General features: G+C 38.6%; 1 long non-coding RNA gene across 1 annotated transcript; it reads left to right on the top strand.

Moving 5' to 3' along the window:
- Positions 1-670: 670 nt before the first annotated feature.
- LOC106040289 (uncharacterized) lies at positions 671-9,091 on the top strand. The gene is made up of 3 exons (XR_001209808.3): positions 671-1,316; positions 7,795-7,902; positions 8,952-9,091. It is a non-coding gene; the product is annotated as an uncharacterized lncRNA (long non-coding RNA).
- The last annotated feature ends 9,253 nt before the right edge of the window (positions 9,092-18,344 follow it).

Genomic DNA, 18,344 nt, shown 5'->3' with positions numbered 1-18,344 from the left:
GACACATTTTTGAGCCAAGAAATGACCTTTTACAGATGACAGTCAAAAAGAAAATGTTACAGGTTCTGTAATGGTTTGCAACAGCAGTAAATTAAGGCACATCTTTGGCAACCTAGTACTCATTTTATTTTTTATCACTACATTTAAGTCTTGCAGAGATGAGGAATCACACATTCATTTTGGTTTCCGGATTCTCACATATTATAAAAATATTTTAGTATCTTTTGTTTGAAAAGTATAAATCCAATAAAGAATGTATTTACTTCTGGATTCAGCTGCAGAGATAAAACGTCATTTTTCAAATTTGCTGAGGAAGAAAGGAAACAATTTCACAAAAGCAAATTTAGTGCAAATCAAACAAAACTCAAGCAGAAAAATAATTTATCAGCTTATCCTCATAATGAAAAAAGAAGGAAAAAAGATGGAAATGCACATTTTTGGCAGCGTAACAGCATTAGCTAGAGTCCATCAAATAATCAGTTGGCAGTAGCAAGCCTTTGATTCAACTTCTTCACTATGAACGAGTTTTGCATTGCAAAGCAGGCTTGTATTGTGTAACAATGTTTTCACTCCATTTTTTTCTGAAATATCTCAAAATGAGCTGGGCTTGCTGGACTAAAATGCTGATGGAGAAGGGCAAAATAAAAGGGGAGACTTTCAAAGGCACAAATCGAAGTTAAGCATCCAGCTCCTTACTTTCAGGATGACTTTCAATAGGAACCAAATATTTGGCTACTAGTCACATAGGAGAAAGAATTTGTAACAGAGTAAAGCATAGCTAAAAGTTATCTTCTTGCAGTTGTGGTAGCTCTTGCCATGTACATCAGGAGGTGGTCTGGTCATGCTGTTTTGGTTGGACAGTGAGATTATTCTAAATTCCTTCTCAGCTACTTGCCCTGTCCCTTGCTGTTGCTGCAGAATGACACCCCATGAAATCACACCTTAATGTTTTCCTGACAAAATGAGCCACTTAAAAAACCCACACCATCAAAAACATTTCTGTCAATACAATTATACTGGAAGATTTATGTTTGATAGCAGCATCATGTAGGTGTGCTGGCATCTGCATCTAAGAGGAAAAATGCCTCCAGCAGGGAATGTTAATAAGCAGACAAACCACGTTGGAGAATAAATTCTTCAAGCTGGCCCGAGAAAAAGCACACCCAAATACAGTTTTATGGCCACACAGCTGCTCCCAGGCCAGCAGAAAGTTCCAGAAACTTCCATTCCAGACCAGAATGCAGTCAGAGCTGTGTGCAAAGAAGTCAAACAGTCTCCAAGTCCAAAAAGAGAGCTGGAAAACTTCAGACACTCAGGTAAGAAAATAAAAAAAAAATCCCCCTTTCTTTCAATCATTCATTAGAGAGTTCATTCATTACTACAAAGGACAACTCCTACAACAAGATATTATCAAAGCTGAATTCATAGCTCCCCTTCAGAACAGCATGCTTGATGAAACAAAATGTATGCTTTTCTGTATTTATCTGGATCTACTTATATTTTCATTTTAGAACCATTTGATTTTTGTGTGGTGACTTTAAAAAAAAGCCTGCTTTTCATTTTTGATTGTGGTGACAATAGTTCATGTTATGACACAAACTAAAAACCTTTCAAAAAAGTTCTATTAATAAAAATCCTTACCAGTAATAAAGCAGATAACCACTAAAATTTAGAAAGAAAGCCAACTTTCCAGCAAAGATTTGGAAGCAAGCCAGTAAGCAGTGTAAATACCAGCACATTTAGCTGTTTCCCCTGTCCCTCAAAGTCCATCCCATGAAGCCGCCCTATCTCAAGACCAGGTACAATGTCTTGCAAATACCGATTGCTTCTCACTCTTAAGTATCTCAATCCACACCCCTTCATCTTCCTGCAAGCACATGTTTTTAAAAGAGAATGTCTGACCTACAGAAGCCTGACGGGGAGGTGCTCAGAGCTAACTACATGGATTACTTGAGCCAAATGCCAAATCTACTTTGAAATGTATTTCAGTGCTCCCCTTGGTTTGAGAAAGCACTTGCAAAGATTATGAGATGTTTCTGTTGTATTCCCTTATCACAGGCCCTGAAACACAATTCCTGGTTATATCAAAATATCCCTCTTTGTCTCTTAGAATAGGGGCAAAAATGCAAATGTTTTCATCTGCAAAATATCTCAACTGGATTATAAAAAAGGAAAATCCTTACAGAAAACAATCCAGCACTAGAAACAGAAAATCTGTCATTTGACTTATGTTCTTTTTCAATGATGAATTAACTTCATATCACGAAAATGAAGATAAACTTGAAGTATGAATATAGCAATTAAATTTCAAAGTGAAAAAGTTTGTAAACTGCTAAACATCAAGCGATTCACCTCAGTTTCACAGAATTCACAAAATCCTCATAATGATAATCTTAACAAAAAACTAATAATAAAGGAAAATTAACTATGAATTGACTCATTTAATTCTATAATGTTAGTGACATACATTAGTAATGTTTTTTCCCCACTATGTCATGTTAGGTTAATAGTTTTGGTTATGCAAAAATAAAAATGATGCAAGTTATTTGAGCACAGCCCAGATTTCAGAGATCATAGTTGGATTTCTTCATCCTTTACACCTATTTTACTAATACTTACCAAAAATCAGCATGCCCAGCCTACTAAAGAAAATATTAAAAACTAGCGCAAGAAATAAGGGAATAAGAAGCTTACACTGAGAATGCAGTAAGAGTGGCTAAAAGAGTCAAGGAGGGGCTTGTGTGGCGAAAGGAAAGGAAGACAGATTCTAGCCAAGCTCACAGCCCTCAACTCAAGGCACTTGGCTCAGAGCAGTCACAGAAGAGCCCTGACCTGCTCCGGCTGAGCTCCACAGAAAATCCCTCCAGCACTTCTGCTCGGGTCCCACCTGCCACAGACAGCAGCAGCCACTGCATTTTCTATTTCCCCAGAATGCAGAGCATATCAGCTCTCCTCCTGGCCACGCTGAAGGATACATATTGCTTCGTTCACCATCTCATTCACAACGCATACAAAAGCAGGTGTGGCTCCAAGTGGTCCTAACCATTGTCTGCGCTGCAGCAAGGAAAAGCCTCAGCAAAACCTGCAGCCATTAGGTGTGTCAGCAGGGAGAATGCAGGCTTAGTAAACGGATCAAGAACAGCATACTGCAGTGCCTTAACATTTACTTTTTTTGTCTTATCAGTGCTAGGATTTAAGGTTGAACAAAAGTATCCTATATCAGGTCACAAAACAAGAGCCTGGGAGACAGAGGAAGCCAGCATAAATTAAGTTTAAATCAGAGCCACCTAAGCTAAAGACTTTTTGAGCCTAACAGGTACAATCCCCTTTGAACCTAACAAATTTTCATCTAGTGATTTATAGTCTAGTATTTACAGAAAGCCCTTCTGAAATTAATAGAAAGCTATTCCTGCCAAAGGGGTAAGAGACAGCTTTTTACGTGGTCCACTAAAATATCTGTAAATCTTTCTCTTCAGAAACAAGAGCAATAAAGACAGATTGTGCATGCTTTTTTTTTTTTTAAAAAAAAAAAACAGGTAATTTAAATCTCCACAGGAAGGTGGTTTTCCACCCACCCCCCCCCCCCCCCCAAAAAAAGAAGGCTCTTTCTACTGGCATTAGCTTCTTCAATCAATACAAACACATCACCTGTTCTATAAATAATGTAGTTCACAGCAGCAAGTAATGGGAAAGGAACAAAAATTTCTCAGGAAACAAATGAGAGGATAAAAGCTAGCTTTTCGATAACAGTGACGGAATTTGTAATACAGACTGGTTGTCACTGAACTCTTGCTTTCAGACTCATCGGCTGAATCCACGTCATTTTAAACGTATATTGATAATTACTTCTGCTTCCTGTCAGTATACGACTAATTTCTACCGAGCTGGAAACACGATTTACCAGTCTGACACTGATGCACATGGCACAGTTCCAGCCAGGAATGGACGCACTTGCTCTCTCGTGACTTCTTAGCAACAGAACCAACCTGGTCTTGAAGGTCAGACGGACACTGTGCCATGCCGTTAGGACAGCAGCTTCCCCAAGCACTGCAGAAGCATTTGCAAGCATACAACAACAAGGAAGGAGAGCTAAAAATACACTGGTGTGTTTGATGCTCACTTCAGGGTAGCCTTATACCATCTTACCAAAAAATGCAAGAGATACTGTACAAGGGTAGGCTGGTGTTAACACCTCACCCAGTGGGGTTCCTGAATCAAACGTGTTCAAATGAATGAGATTTACCCAGGCAAGTTGGGATAGCAGAATCAGGCCCATTTAAGGATGAAAGTAGAATTATTACAAGGTTATTTTTCAATGGTATTATCATTTCATGTGTAACCAAATGGAAATTTAGTGTCTCTATATTAATAGAAAAGCTCCTACAAAATGTATGCGTCACTCTGCAAACCGGCAATTTTGACTGAAGATACAGCAAAAATGACCCAAGAGTCTGTCTGAAATAACTGCTGAAGACGCATCAAAGCTGAGCCAGCTGTGCTATTTGTTAACTACAAAATACAACAGCAGACTCATTATTCTGATTGCTTATAGAAATATGAAGAATATTTTTTTTAAATAATAAAAAAAGCATTATTACTATGCATATCAAAGAACATGAAAACCTAAGTCACTTTTCCATACGTAAGATGCTTCCCCAAGCTACTCGAAAGCAAAATAAACCCAAGTAAAAAAAATTATGGAAACCACTTTTCTCAGATATAAGCACTATATGACAAAAGTGACTCTTTAGAGGGCTGTCTGCACTTACTTTTATTGCTTATATTGAGTTATATGGACTACTGTTAGGACAGTAAATTAGAGCACCTTTTTTACCCCCCAAAAAAGTGAGGTTTTGAGGCAACCTCCCAGTAGAACAAGTAAACCTAATTAGTTTAAAAATGAAATATGATAAATTTATGAATGGTATTACATGTCACAAGTTCCCCTAACAAGAGGAACCTGGATTTAATCACAGCAGAATCTCCTTTTGATCCTGCATCGCTAAGCAAGCGGGGACTTATTTCTCATCATGTCTGCAGAGCACCACAGATGCTACTCAGTACTTCCCATGTCATAGAAAATAGTAATAATGCTGGTTTACTGCAGGCTAACAGAATGGTAAACCTCTTCTGGAGAGCTGGGTGAGGGTGTTTCTGGACTGCACAAACTATTCACCTTTTCAGTGGTCTTTCCTAAGTTTTTACTAGATAGTCTACAGTCACCACTCTCAGGCTGGTTTTCAACCATAAAGCCTGAAAATCACACTGATTCTTGTAAGCAATATTATGCTTACACATAGGTAATTTCAGAAAGTTTTATAAATCCTTTGGAGATTATGATCTATATAAACATCAGTGCCACAGGACAGCATGACAGGGTGTTAGTTGGCTTAGTATTGTAAGCAACTTCTTGACTCACTGGAATCTACTAGGCTTGCCAGCTACAGAAATTCTCACTATTATCAAACAACCGCAAAATGTCTACAATGAATGTTTAGTGAAGTGTGACAGAAAATTCAAATTCTTCTCTTCTGCACCTGTATCAATGTTCCTATTAGAGATTTTTGTTTTCCAACTCATATGTCCAGCTCCAACTAATTATCAGTCATACTGTAAAAAAAAAAAGGCACTAAAAGGATGACACACATCTTCATCCACTGATGGAGTCAAACTATATTCAGGCTATTCAAGCAAATGTATAATACCATACTGTTTTGATACTTCAGCTCCACTGAGACCTGGGTCTTAGCTTTGTTGTTTTTAGTTAAAATTCCCAGTCTGGAACACGCTTACATATTGAATAGCTACATTAAACAACTTACCTCTTTTTAGAGGCTTAAGCCTTAAACTTCCCCACTCTCCAGAGATGAGGGCAAACACTTCTGCAAATCAATTTAGCAGCAAGGAGGGGAGATAGTTCACTTGATTTGTTAATTGCGAATCTTACTGTTTAAAAACAAACAAAAAAACCTTTGACACTAAATTAAATGAAGTAGGATGGGTCAAGCCTTTTGTGACTGTCAACCTAATCAGAAACTGTGAATATAGAATGAACCCTCTAACTTAACATGCTAAGTGAATAGATAAAATCCAACCCTACAAATATGAACTTTGATTTATATGTAAAATTCTTTACTATCAGTCATCCTAAATTCCCATAATGTTTCACATACTCAGGTAAAATATGAGAAAGCTCAAACATTTTCAGTTCTATGAGACAGGAAAGATGTTATTTGTGTATGTGAATTTGTGGTACCTCTGTTACAACATATTCATTATTTATTGTTTGGTGACCCTACCTGTGCTGCAGGTAACTATGGTTGCAAAGAATTGCAATTGTCTTTCACCTTCCAAGGGCTTTCTTAAAAAGTTGTGTGCTATTCATCCCCTTGAATACCTTATAATCATGATAGGAGATCTTTGATTGCCTATAAACAAGGAAATAGAGTGAATTAATCTCTTAGGCTTTCTTTTCAAACAATTTTCCCTCTATTAATGCCATCTAACTGACTTCTTAGTAACCTGGAAAACTTTTAGTGGGGGTGTGGTTTTTTGGGGGGGGGGGGGGGGGGGGTGAGAGGGAGGGGGGTGTGTGGAAATACTGCTTAGAGAACAATGACTGGAATCACTTTACCTGGTATGCAATTCCCATAAGACCATACTACTGTTTCTGCACAAAAATTCTTATGACTAGAAAAACAATGGGGTAAACCATGTTTCTGTATAAAAAGCTACTTCTGATATAAGGGGGATAAGATTTCTCCATGAAAAGAGAGATCTGCGCCTGAACAAATTCACCATTTTGCCCAGAGGGAGAACTTCAGTCATTTACACCATGAATAAGAGTGTTGGCTGGCAGAAAGAGCAAACTGTACACTGGATCAAATTTTCACATACTTGCAAAACTATCAGCTTTCATATTAAGTGAAAATTGGTAGTTTTATATAGCTCTGTTTTCAATATTCTCAATCACCATCAGGCCAGGGACTAGAAATCCCAAGGTCAAGAATAAGCCTAAGTTTCAGAGTCAAAAGTTCAGAATGACCTTTTACAAAAATAGTCATCTTTTCACTAGTCCCTCTAGGTCTCCTGGAGTTACACTATTTTTTCAGAGTGAACCACTTTAACACTTCAGATTAAGAGGTCATATAACAGCTCTGTTAAATAAAATTAGCCGTTACAGGTGGAAATGCTTTTCTTCGCACTAAGTCTCCTAAATCTTTGAAAACTAAACCAAGAGGAAGCTAAAGCAAGAATATAACTACACCATTTATCTGACTTAAGAGTTTGCTAAAAATTAATTTGCATCTATTCCTAGTAACCTAAAACATTCTGCATTAATTGTGGCCTGCTTATAAAGCAACTGACACATTCCTCTTGAAAGATGTGTGTCTAGGCCTTACACAGAGATCCTGATCCGTGACTAGGACTCCTCAATATTAGGACAACAGTATTCATCATAATACAAATACCCTCAACTCAACAAAAGACTCTAGCTGACTGAGTTTAAATCATTTCATGTTATGGTCACCTCCATCAGTACAGTTTGTAGGACAAAAGAAATACGGAGTTGAACAACCAACATTGACTTTAGCAAGCCTTCAGTAAGACTCTCATAGGTTACAAAATACCTCATTTTGAGCTGTATTTTTTTTTTTATTTGATTTGTGTTCATCTGAAAGTGTTATCTGTTAACAGTTGTGTTTTTGAACTACAGCAATAATGATTTTTTTTTGACCAGTGATTGTTTGAGGCTTTTCTCTTTGGGTATACCTAGTAATTATTTCTTTATAGAGGCTGAAAGAGATGCAATTGCACCCCTGCATGCTGCAGTAATTTCTACCACAAAAGTCAATCCATAACACCAGGAAGAGAGTAAATGAAGGTCTGCATAAGATAAAAGTACATGTCATTCTTATTATAACCTCCTTGTTTATCCTACATGTTTCCTTCTGTCATGTACTAGCTTTTTAAGCTCCATCAGCACATTCTTAATATGTGCTTACAGGTAGCCATAGCAAAATAGAATTGAACTACTGTTCAACTGGGGTGTTTTCCCACAGCAATAACATTTTTTTCTCTGCGGAGACCCCTTTAGTTGGTGTTTTCACATACTCTAGTTGAAGTTTATCACCATCAATACCTGCAAAAATAGTTAAGAACACAATACAAAGAACCAAACACAATATGTAGCCAACTCTTTACCTCCCTTCACTTTACTCCTTTCCCTCAAAATAAAATAATGAAAAAATAATATTGAGATCAAACTCTTCTTGACAGATCATTACCACTTGACCAAAAAGTTAGCAGAAGAACAAACTAATAACATCTGGCACAGTACAGGACTTTGATACCTAGAAATTAGTTTGCTACTTTGCTGGTTTCCCGTCCTGAGAAAGGACTGTGAATTCTAAGTGAAGCTGCCAAATGCCCAGGTAGTCAGAGCACAGGCATGAGCAGTGCAAGAGTTCACAGTTCAAACATAGACTAAAAGACACCAAAATTCTGAATATTCAAATACATCTGTCTAGAGTAAGGGAAGAGCAAATACTGAGACAAGATCTTAACCTCTAAACCTTAGTGCTCTCTGCATCAAAGGTCTCCTATTTGTCCAGAAGACAACAGCAAAGAACTCATCTGGGAGACTGGACACAGTTTCTTTCAAAGAGCCCCAAGCAAGGCAGATTGTTTCTGGGCCACAGGAAATGTCATAGCAAATCCAAGGCTCTCCTTCAGTAAAGGAAATTCAAATGCATATAAGCCCATTTATTCTTGGGAGAGACAGTCTTAACTTCCAGTGCTGAAGTGGATTTCTTGTGCAGAAAACAAATACAAAAATTTTTGTAGAATGGAAGTCAAAGAATCTACACAAGAAAAATAAATTTCATGGCAAAAGGCAAATTGCTCTTTTGAAGCAAAGCCATGATTCTGTTCCTTGTTCTCCATTTTAGCTAGTGACCTGAGAAAAAAGGCAAGAACCAGCCAGCACAATACCTCTATCTCCCTCCCTTCTCTTCTCCAAGTTTCCTGAATACTTTACAGTTGTGATGCATGCTGAAAAGAGAAGCAGGAAATGTTTATCTGAGCCAGGAACAGCCTGTCTCACACTTCTGAAAGACAAGAATCTTCTAGACAGAAAAGGAGTTTGAATCTGGGTCCCCTTTCTCTTCCCTGAGCACTCTTACCTTTGTTACTTGTAAAGCAAAATAAACAAACAACAAACTGGAATGACACCACCTATACTGCTAAAGAAAGCGGCAATCATTCCTTGTATTTTTAGTTCATAAATTTTCCCAGGACGATCTCCTTAAGGAAGCTGTAGAAGTGAATGCTGAGTTCCAGGATCTCAACCGAGCTTAGGGCTGAGCTGCACGTTCCTGTCCCACTGAGGCATTTGTGGATATGAGCAAAGAACAATTTCCAGATGCTTGGCAAAATAAAATGCTTGGGCATTCCAACAGTTCATCTACCCTCAAGAAGGAGCAGCAAGGGGTCTTAGGCAAAACATTAAATGCCTAAGTCTCACACTCAAGTCCCTTTTAGCATATATCATCAAATGTCCAGATAGATATTCTTCATCCCTAAATTTTAAGATCCAATAGAAGGGGGGTTAACTGTAGAACTGAAGGTCACTGCCTACTGACTTTTGCTATTTTACCTGTTCTACAGCATAAGGAGGTGTCCTGGTTCCAGTTAGGACAGAGTTAATTTTCCCTCATAGTAGCTGGTAGGGTGCTATGTTTTGGATTAGGATGAGAAGAGCGCTGATAACATGCTGATGTTTTAATTGTTGCAGAGCAGTGCTTACAACAGGCCAAGGACTTTTCGGCTTCTTGCTCTGTCCTGCCAGCGAGCAGGCTGGGGGTGCAGCAGGAGCTGGGAGGGGACAGACCCAGGACAGCTGACCCAAACTGGCCAAAGGGGTATTCCATACCATCTGGCGTCATGCTAAACAATATATAGGGGTGGCTGGCCGGGGTGGGGGGGCAGCTGCTCGGGGATAGGCTGGGCATCGGTCAGCGGGTGGTGAGCAATTGCATTGTGCATCACTTGTTTTCTTACACATTATTATTATTAATACTATTATCATTATCACTATTATTATTGTTATTATTATATTCCTGTCTTAATAAACTGTCTTTATCTCAACTCACCGGCTTCACTTTCCCGTTTCTCTCCCCCATCCCAGAGAGGGAGGGGGGAGGGTGAGCGAACGGCTGTGTGGTGTTTAGCTGCCAGCCGGGTTAAACCACAACAGGAGGTAACTCAATTTTTGCACAGCTGCACTGTTGTTATGATGGTTTCTACTTGTGTTAAATGAGGTGCTGATAGCAACAACTTGTAGAGTACATAAAACTCTTCAAAGGTGTTTGTTAGCAAAGTTTCAGCTTTGGTTACAGCCCTGGGCGTTTAGCCATCTGAAATCCATCAGCTACACCAGCTTAATGCTTTTTTGTAACTATCTTCTCTCTGGTCTGTAATACTTGGAAATATTTTAACTTCAATGTTTATGCTGCAAAAGGAAGGTTTCCATTTTCCCATTCAATCAGGGCTGACACGCTTCTTTGAGAAACTCTTTCCAACAGCACCAGAACATCAAGGTGAGGCTCCTCCACCTTTTGTATCTTTTTCCATCAGCGAAGAGGGAACCTGAGCAAGCAGATTACATAGAGCTACCTTAACTGAATTCTTCTTTTTGATGTAAAATGAAAGGATAGTAGATTCTTCTCAAATCAACCCTTAAAAGCTGCACTTTGATGTATCATTTTGATTTAGTACAAGCAACTTCAGACATGGAGAGAAGAAAGCGAGTGAAGTTTCTCATTTGCGGTATTACAGGAAAGAAATGCTGTATCATGACAACTTCATGGCGTATCAGCACATTATGTTGCTGTATCACAAAGATTGTAACACCATGCTGGAGGTCTAGTACATGCTGAAGCCTGAATGCAAACATCCATCACAGCCAGAGAAATAGCACAACGTGTGTCTGTCTATGCAGTGATGCCTTCATCCAAACAGTCCAGTACAGAGCTAACGTTGACACACTGCTTACGAAAAAGGTCTTGCCTGCAAGTCAGGATCTATTGTACAAAACAACATTCTCATTTTAGTGGAAATTTGCCAAATAAACGACTTTATCCCTAAATCTACTTAGACAGAATAGACCATTTTGAGAATAGCACTATTAAAATGCTCTGTGCTCTAGAGTCATCTAGGACAGGTTTTGCTTATTCAAAGCTTCACTGTGACTAACACCTCAAGTTTAGTTTTTATTTTTGTCCTGTCCTTAATATCACATAAATGACTGAATGAACCAGGTTTACTATGAAAATCATTCAGCCTTCTATTTACACATAGCACACCTTGGTTTTCCCTGGTGACACTGCTGACACCCTGCTCTGACTTCTGCCTTTAGCAGACTTCTTGCTTATAAGAATACTATTTAGTCTGTTAGCTCAGTATGTTTGTAGATATTACCGAATGTTAAAAGCATTTTTTGCAATGCTGACCTTAGTTTTCTTGTAGAAAAACAGACATACTTCTCAGATAATGAGGTATCCATTAACACTTTTAGCATCAGAAGTCTGCAATTCAAGAACTGTACTACTGGACACTAGAGAACAAGTACCCAATAAATGGATGCAAAGACAAATGAGGAGAACTAGGCAGAAAAGTTTTTGTTCCTTGTTAAGAGCTGAAATCCATCACCTTTTCCCAGCTTTTGTATCTAGCTTCAGCAAAGAGGAGGTACACTGGGTGTACAAACAGGGAGTTGTTTGTAATTGCTACAGCTTTATTTCATCTCCCTTCAAAGTTGCATTCTGACATAACGCTAAGGAGAAACCACATACTGGAAAAGCTCCCTACAGATTCCCCAGGACACACAGACTAGAAAGACTGTATAAAATTGAGTAAGATGCATTCAGTATATATATAACTGAATACAGATTTCAGTTCTCATAGCCTCAATTTATCCTATCGGCTCGGATAAGCCGCTCAAAATCATAACAACTTCATTTTTTCTCCAGATAACATCTCTTCACCCGTACCCTTCTTTAGGAAGGCATTTACAGCACTGAAACCCAATGTTATCTCATCTTTGGGAAGAAACAGGAAGCTTGGCAGATACTACCACCACATATCACCAACTCTCTCCATTTGAATAATGAGAAGTATCTTTTCATAGCTAGGAAAGAATGAAATGCTAAGTTTCTCCAAGATTTTTCTTTCTTGACATATTTGGAGGGCTCTCTTTATGCCTTTTGGTCTTTTCCAGTGAACTAATACTCCATGCTTTCTACTTATTTTTCAGCGTCTTTTCAGGCGTATCATCTCTAAATATCCCATGCCTCCAAAGTTAATTCAGCATCCCTTTTCAGGGATGGGGCATTTTTCCTACATGAAAAGCTCAGATCCTGAGAATTACCAGAACACTGTCCCACAGAAACAGCAGAATGTGAGGAGTGCCCCGTGTCCCTGTCTTGCTCTAAGGAAACAATATCTTACCTTGGGAAAGAGGGTGATGGGAAGAGAGTATAGTTCTGGCTGAACTGTACTATGAGGAAACCGCAAGAGAATCTGAAAGCTCAAACTGGTTCACCCCTGTATGGTTAGGGTACTTCAGTGTGTGTGGTTTCAACAGCTCTGAGCTGCTGTTGCTCGAGAGGTAATATTCCATTTACATCCAAGCTATAAAGAGTTGGCAATAATCCCCTCAGTTACAACAGTTAGGGACTTTGGCAGATATTCTTCCATCTAATGCAGAAAGATCAATATTTTTGTACTGGTTTTGTGATTTTTAGTATTGCAAAGAAAGCATTTTAAATGTCTGTCTATTGCCCAAGTGAATTAGGGAATAATACTGGACCACCCTACAAGTGTAGCTAGATAGTTGTCATTTTTCAGTATTTTCCCTCAACTAGTCTCTTAGGAAAATGTGTGAATGATAATAGATCATTTTTGTTGCAAGTAATTCAAACCATATTCACAAGCCTTAATTTAAACATATCCAGCATGAATCCAGCTGGAGCTCCCCAAAGCAACTTACAAGTCATTCAACCACTGTGAAGTCCAGGAAACATTTGTAGTGGCAGACAAATATAATAGAAACTCTGTAAACTTTTACTGATAGCTAAGTTTCAGAAGAGACGGAAGTGAAAGAAGCACACCTTAAGGAATGACAGAATGAAGGCACCTGGTAAGATCCGTCATGAAAACCTACCAATTTAGGAAAAAAATTCTGCTTGCCTGCCTTTAGCAGATGAAGGTGTAAAAAGAAAATATATATTTGCACATCAGTAAGAATTATACCTTGTAAGAAATAGTACTTGCAGACTGTGAAAGGAGAGTTAACAGTAAGATACCTATTTCCAGAGGATGAGGAAGGAACCCCCTATTTTATTTTATTTTTTTTTTACCCAAAGACCATGCTCTTGGACACAGCTGAAAACAGGGAACACCTAGAGTAATCCATTGTGATTTCCCACTGAATTCCTTGCAGAGTTGTCCCATCTCTGGAAGGAGACTCACACTTGATACAGTTTCTCGGCAAGAACAGTTGGGGTTTTCTCATCATTCATTTCCTTTTCCTATCCAAAGGTTAAACCAGAGAAATGAGGGCACATTTTCCTCCCAAGAGAAGTTCTTTCCCTTCAGTATCTGTTATCACAAGGCTCCCACTAATTTTAGCTAGCCTACTCTGAGTGTCTATTGAGTAGTCCTATAGGAACCGGTCTTTTCTCTTGAGAGGCAGGCCACCTCAGTCCACAGAAACATTTCTATAGGACATTCTTCTGGAGATGCTGCTGAGGAGCTAGTGACAGCAAGAAGCCAGATGTAGCCCCAAGAAGTATTCATAATGTTACATTCTACAGGAAAACTCCTTGCCCAGCCCAATCAATAGAAGAACATAGCACAGCAAAATTGGAATGGAAATTCTGCAGAATTGTACTTGTAGAGCATTGTTCCCTTATGTGGGAATTGCTGGCAAAGGAGACCATATTTCACATGTTTTTCTGAAGTACTGTTATATATCTAGCCTCAGATCATTAAAACAGGAATAAAAGTACATCCAATCACATTTCCCTCTGATCTATTTTTTCACTTTTCTTCTTGTTATGGCAAGGACAAAACTTACTTTTACTCTGAGATGTATCAAAGTCACATGCAACTTCTGATGCTTTCCAGGGAAATTCTTAACCTATAAGCTGGAAAAGACAAACTTCTCAGCACCAAGTTCCCTTGACACCCTTACAGCACTCCCAGTCACTCCCCATTCAGTATTCCCAAAGCCTTGCTTAATGCAGAAATTTGCCCTCAATACATAAATATTGCTTACAGGGTGAGTTAGGTGTCACTTTGGAAGTGATGGATTTTCATTCCTGTATCTGTTGTTACACCACTCCCTCATTTCACCTTTAGCCAAAGTCTACCCTTAGTGAACACAGCATGATTACATGGGACTCTTGCCACGTCATCTTTAGAAACAGTCATCCCATGGTCAGGAGATCCAGCATGTTTATCACCACAATTCACTTTAGATCTACAAATTCCTTTCCCAGGGAGACTGGAGGGAAGCAGCTGTATGCAAGAGCAACAAAGCAAGCTGAACCAGCCCAGAAGGAAGCTCCTTGTAATACCTACCCTAAGTCAAAACAGTAGCTAATATTAAGTGAAAAGTGGAGAGACTGATAGTTAGGGGATTTGTATTTAACTGAATAGTTCAGAATATACTGTACGATCTCACTAAACTGAAGTAGGGACCTGGAACCAATACAGCTAGATGTAGCAGGAGCAAAATAACAAACAAAGATACAATTATTCATATTAGCATAAGAATTAGCAGATTTCAGTCCCAGCCTAAATCAACTAAATAGTTTTACACCAGGAATTTCTTCGTCTCCTTGCACGCTCAGTGAAAAGGTATTCCTTCCTAACAGCAAACAACGTCATCCCTTAGACACTGTCAAAATGCAAGACTTGCAGGAAAGCAACATGTGGTAAAAGAAAAATTCAGATCAACTGAACATCATGTATTTTCTTGCTAAGAGAATCTGTCTTTTAAGCTTATCTGTCTCTAAGCTTCAGCTGCTTAAAGACAGATACATGAAGGGAATGTTAAAAAGACAAGTTCTTGGGCTTTGTTGATTCTAAGAAAGGACAGAGGAAAACAGTAAAATGAGCCCTAATTCATCTTTTCTGTAAATCCTCCTAAAAGACACGTGCACGCCCCAAGCACAGGGTGATTAACTCCATCATAAACAGAGCACCTAACTCAAACTAAACACACAGAGGAGACCATCTAGGTTAGTAAATCCAGCCCCATGCTATCAAAAGATGACCACATCATGCATCTCTTCCATGTGCTGTTCAGGCACTCAAGTGCCTACCTCCTTCCTGCTCTCAGGACTACTTAGGATTGTTTTCCATTGATTATTACGTAGGATGTAATAACAGCCAACAAATAGCCCTTCATTTTGTAGCACTGGGCTTTATAACTTAACATTGGCGGTAAAATCACAGAATCACAGAATGGTTTCAGTTGGAATACATCTTAATAACCATCTAATTCCAACCCCTCTGCCATGGGCAGGGACACCTTCCACCAGACCAGGCTGCTCAAATCACCATATCCCTTTTCAGATTCTGTCAGTTATGTTGACAGGATATGCATACTTCTTTCCCCAATTACTTTTGTTAAACTTCCTTTTCTAGCTGTGATGAACTAGAGCTGAGTATAGTATCCCAAGTCAGGGCAGCTCGACATTCATATATAAAAGTGCTGTTCCTTTAGCATTCTAGAACGATATTTTTATTTAAAAATATATTTAAAATATTTTAAATATATAAATAAAATTTTATTTAAAACAGTCATCATTATTGAACTGACTGTACTTTGTCCTTTCCAGCTTAGGAAGCAACACACACAGCCTACAGCAGCTTATAACTGACTGAATATGCATTTTGCACTAATATTTAATCTTATTTTGCTAGTCAAGACAATCTACTTTTCTTTTGTCGTGTTCAACACTTACCGTGTACTGCTAATTCTTTCAAATTGATTACCCACAAATTATTCTTCTGCCAGAAGCATTGACATACATACTAAATACAATACCAAGTACAGTTCTTGCAGAAGTCTTCTTGAGCCCTCCTTAAGTACTTGTACTATTCATCACTAATCCAGCAGTTCCTACTACAAAACATTTCCTCTTTGGCCAAGATCTTACCCATGTTGGAATAATCTAGAGATTTCCTTTGTGGCTCCACATCAGATACTTCCACAAAAATCATATGGATTGGATTTCCTGCATTTTCTTCATCTAAAATGCACATTATCGCAAACAATCATCAGTTTATTTCAAAGTGATCAACTCTTACTTACTGTCCATTTACCTTTACGTCCAACATTCTGCAGAAGAGATTTGCTTAGAGCTCTGTTTGGTACAGATGCATAAACCTGCAGTTTCCTCATTTTAATTGCTTTCCCTCTTAAATACCGGTAGTACATTACCTAGTCCCTAATTACGTAGCAACAGTCCTAAATTATAAGAATTCTTAAAATCTTTTCCGCAGACTTGCACTTTACCATGCCTATTTTCAGAATTTCAGATGGATGCTGAAGTCCCAAAACAGACTGCTTTGAATTTTGTTTACACTCCAGAGGCAGTAATTTCAGCGGTTAAAGCCTCAGTCCCATCCTAAGTGTCTGCTGCAGGAGCAAGATTAGGAAAAGCTACCGACTTCTGAACAACCACAGTTAAGGGAAGAAACGCTCCCTTAGGTATAAATCCACCCAGAAGCAGGACTAAGATTCATCATCTGGAGCTTGTCTTTAGAGGCTTCTAGTTAACTTCACACAAATCTATCAGTAACAAGTAGGCCTGCATTAGTGAAACCAGTCAATATTGCATCCCTTGCAATATCCCATTTAAAATATGAAAGTTTCTTCTCTCCGGTATATCTTCCTCAGTTAAACACACTGTTTTGTTTGCACCAATTAGTTCATGAGAACTAGATTCCTGTACTGGCATCCCCTGCATCTGACAGAAGCTGTGCAAGAAAAAAATCACGTTCTGAGTCAGCAAAAAGCACACTCACTGGCACCAATGCCTAGAAGATGTGAGGAGTATTTGTCTTTGGAATTACCTCATTTTAAGTGCATTACCAAATTTAAGGGCCTTCTTTTGTGAGAGATCTTTATTAAGCTTCACATGCTTTTCAGCTGCATCTGTGTCAGACCACCAGTGCGTTAATGCCAAAATGCAACTCAATTCGGACCTCGCATTCCTTCACTTTACATACATGCTTTTTGTCCAGGGCAAGCTTAATACAACCCCTCCAGCAGAAGTGAAGTAGCATAAACGTCAAAACATCCCCAAGCACTTAACCTGAGTTCTGCCCTGCCAATTTGCCTCTCTGAGAACCTGACTGAAAGATCAATTGCAGACAATTACAATTATGCCAGTTAGAGGCATAATTTCAGATGTGTCAGGGATAAGCACACTGCTTGCCTGCACTAATTCCAGAAGACTGACCACCTCTAAAACTTGGCTGACCTTGATGCTAGGAAGTCTCGGAAGCAGAGAAGGGTTGGTCAATTCAAATTAACACCTACTATAAGAAAATAAAGAAATGAAAGTTATCACAGATATGCCGTTTTAATGCCAGTTTTGAAATACTTCTGAACATCTGAAAGAATGAAATTGGAGACATCAAACCTGGCTCCATATCAAAAGCTGCTAAGGATTCAGTTCCAGAACACACCAAGTTGGAGGGGGGGGGAAGGAAATGCAGCATAAACAACCCCAAACAAAACCCACGTATGTTTTTGCAGAATGATTTGTGAGGAAGTTCTCAGGACAGACTTCAGATCAAATGCCTACTGTTAAAAAGAAATTGTATCTAATACCACTTCAGATTCAAGGACTTGTTTATAACTGCATTTGTAATGAAGTCTAAAACAGTTTAAGGAATTACTGCCCTTCATTTTTGCAAACAGTAGCTTGTGCTAGATGGCACTTTAAATGGATACGAACTTTCTGAACACCAGTTACTGAATCTCAGTTGAGAAACAGTAACAAGAGTATCCAAATTCAACTGCAAGAACAGACTGTAACATAAAGCACCCATGAAGCCCAACAAAAAAAAAAATCATATTATAGGTACAACACAGATCCATTATGTGCAGTTTTTATAAAAAGACACAAGATAAAATGATTCACCACGGTCTCCTACTAAATTGCTCATTTTTAATCACAACTGTCCAGGCACTAGTATATATCAAAAATAAAAAATCAAAAAGGTTCAAAGTAGTGTACAGTTTAGCACAGAAGGCAACA

This window comes from Anser cygnoides, chromosome 9 (genome assembly GCF_040182565.1).
Source record: "Anser cygnoides isolate HZ-2024a breed goose chromosome 9, Taihu_goose_T2T_genome, whole genome shotgun sequence".
In the NCBI taxonomy this organism is placed as follows: domain Eukaryota; kingdom Metazoa; phylum Chordata; class Aves; order Anseriformes; family Anatidae; genus Anser; species Anser cygnoides.
The sequence above is the reverse complement of the archived record's forward strand: the minus strand, read 5'-3'. Positions and strand labels throughout refer to the sequence as shown.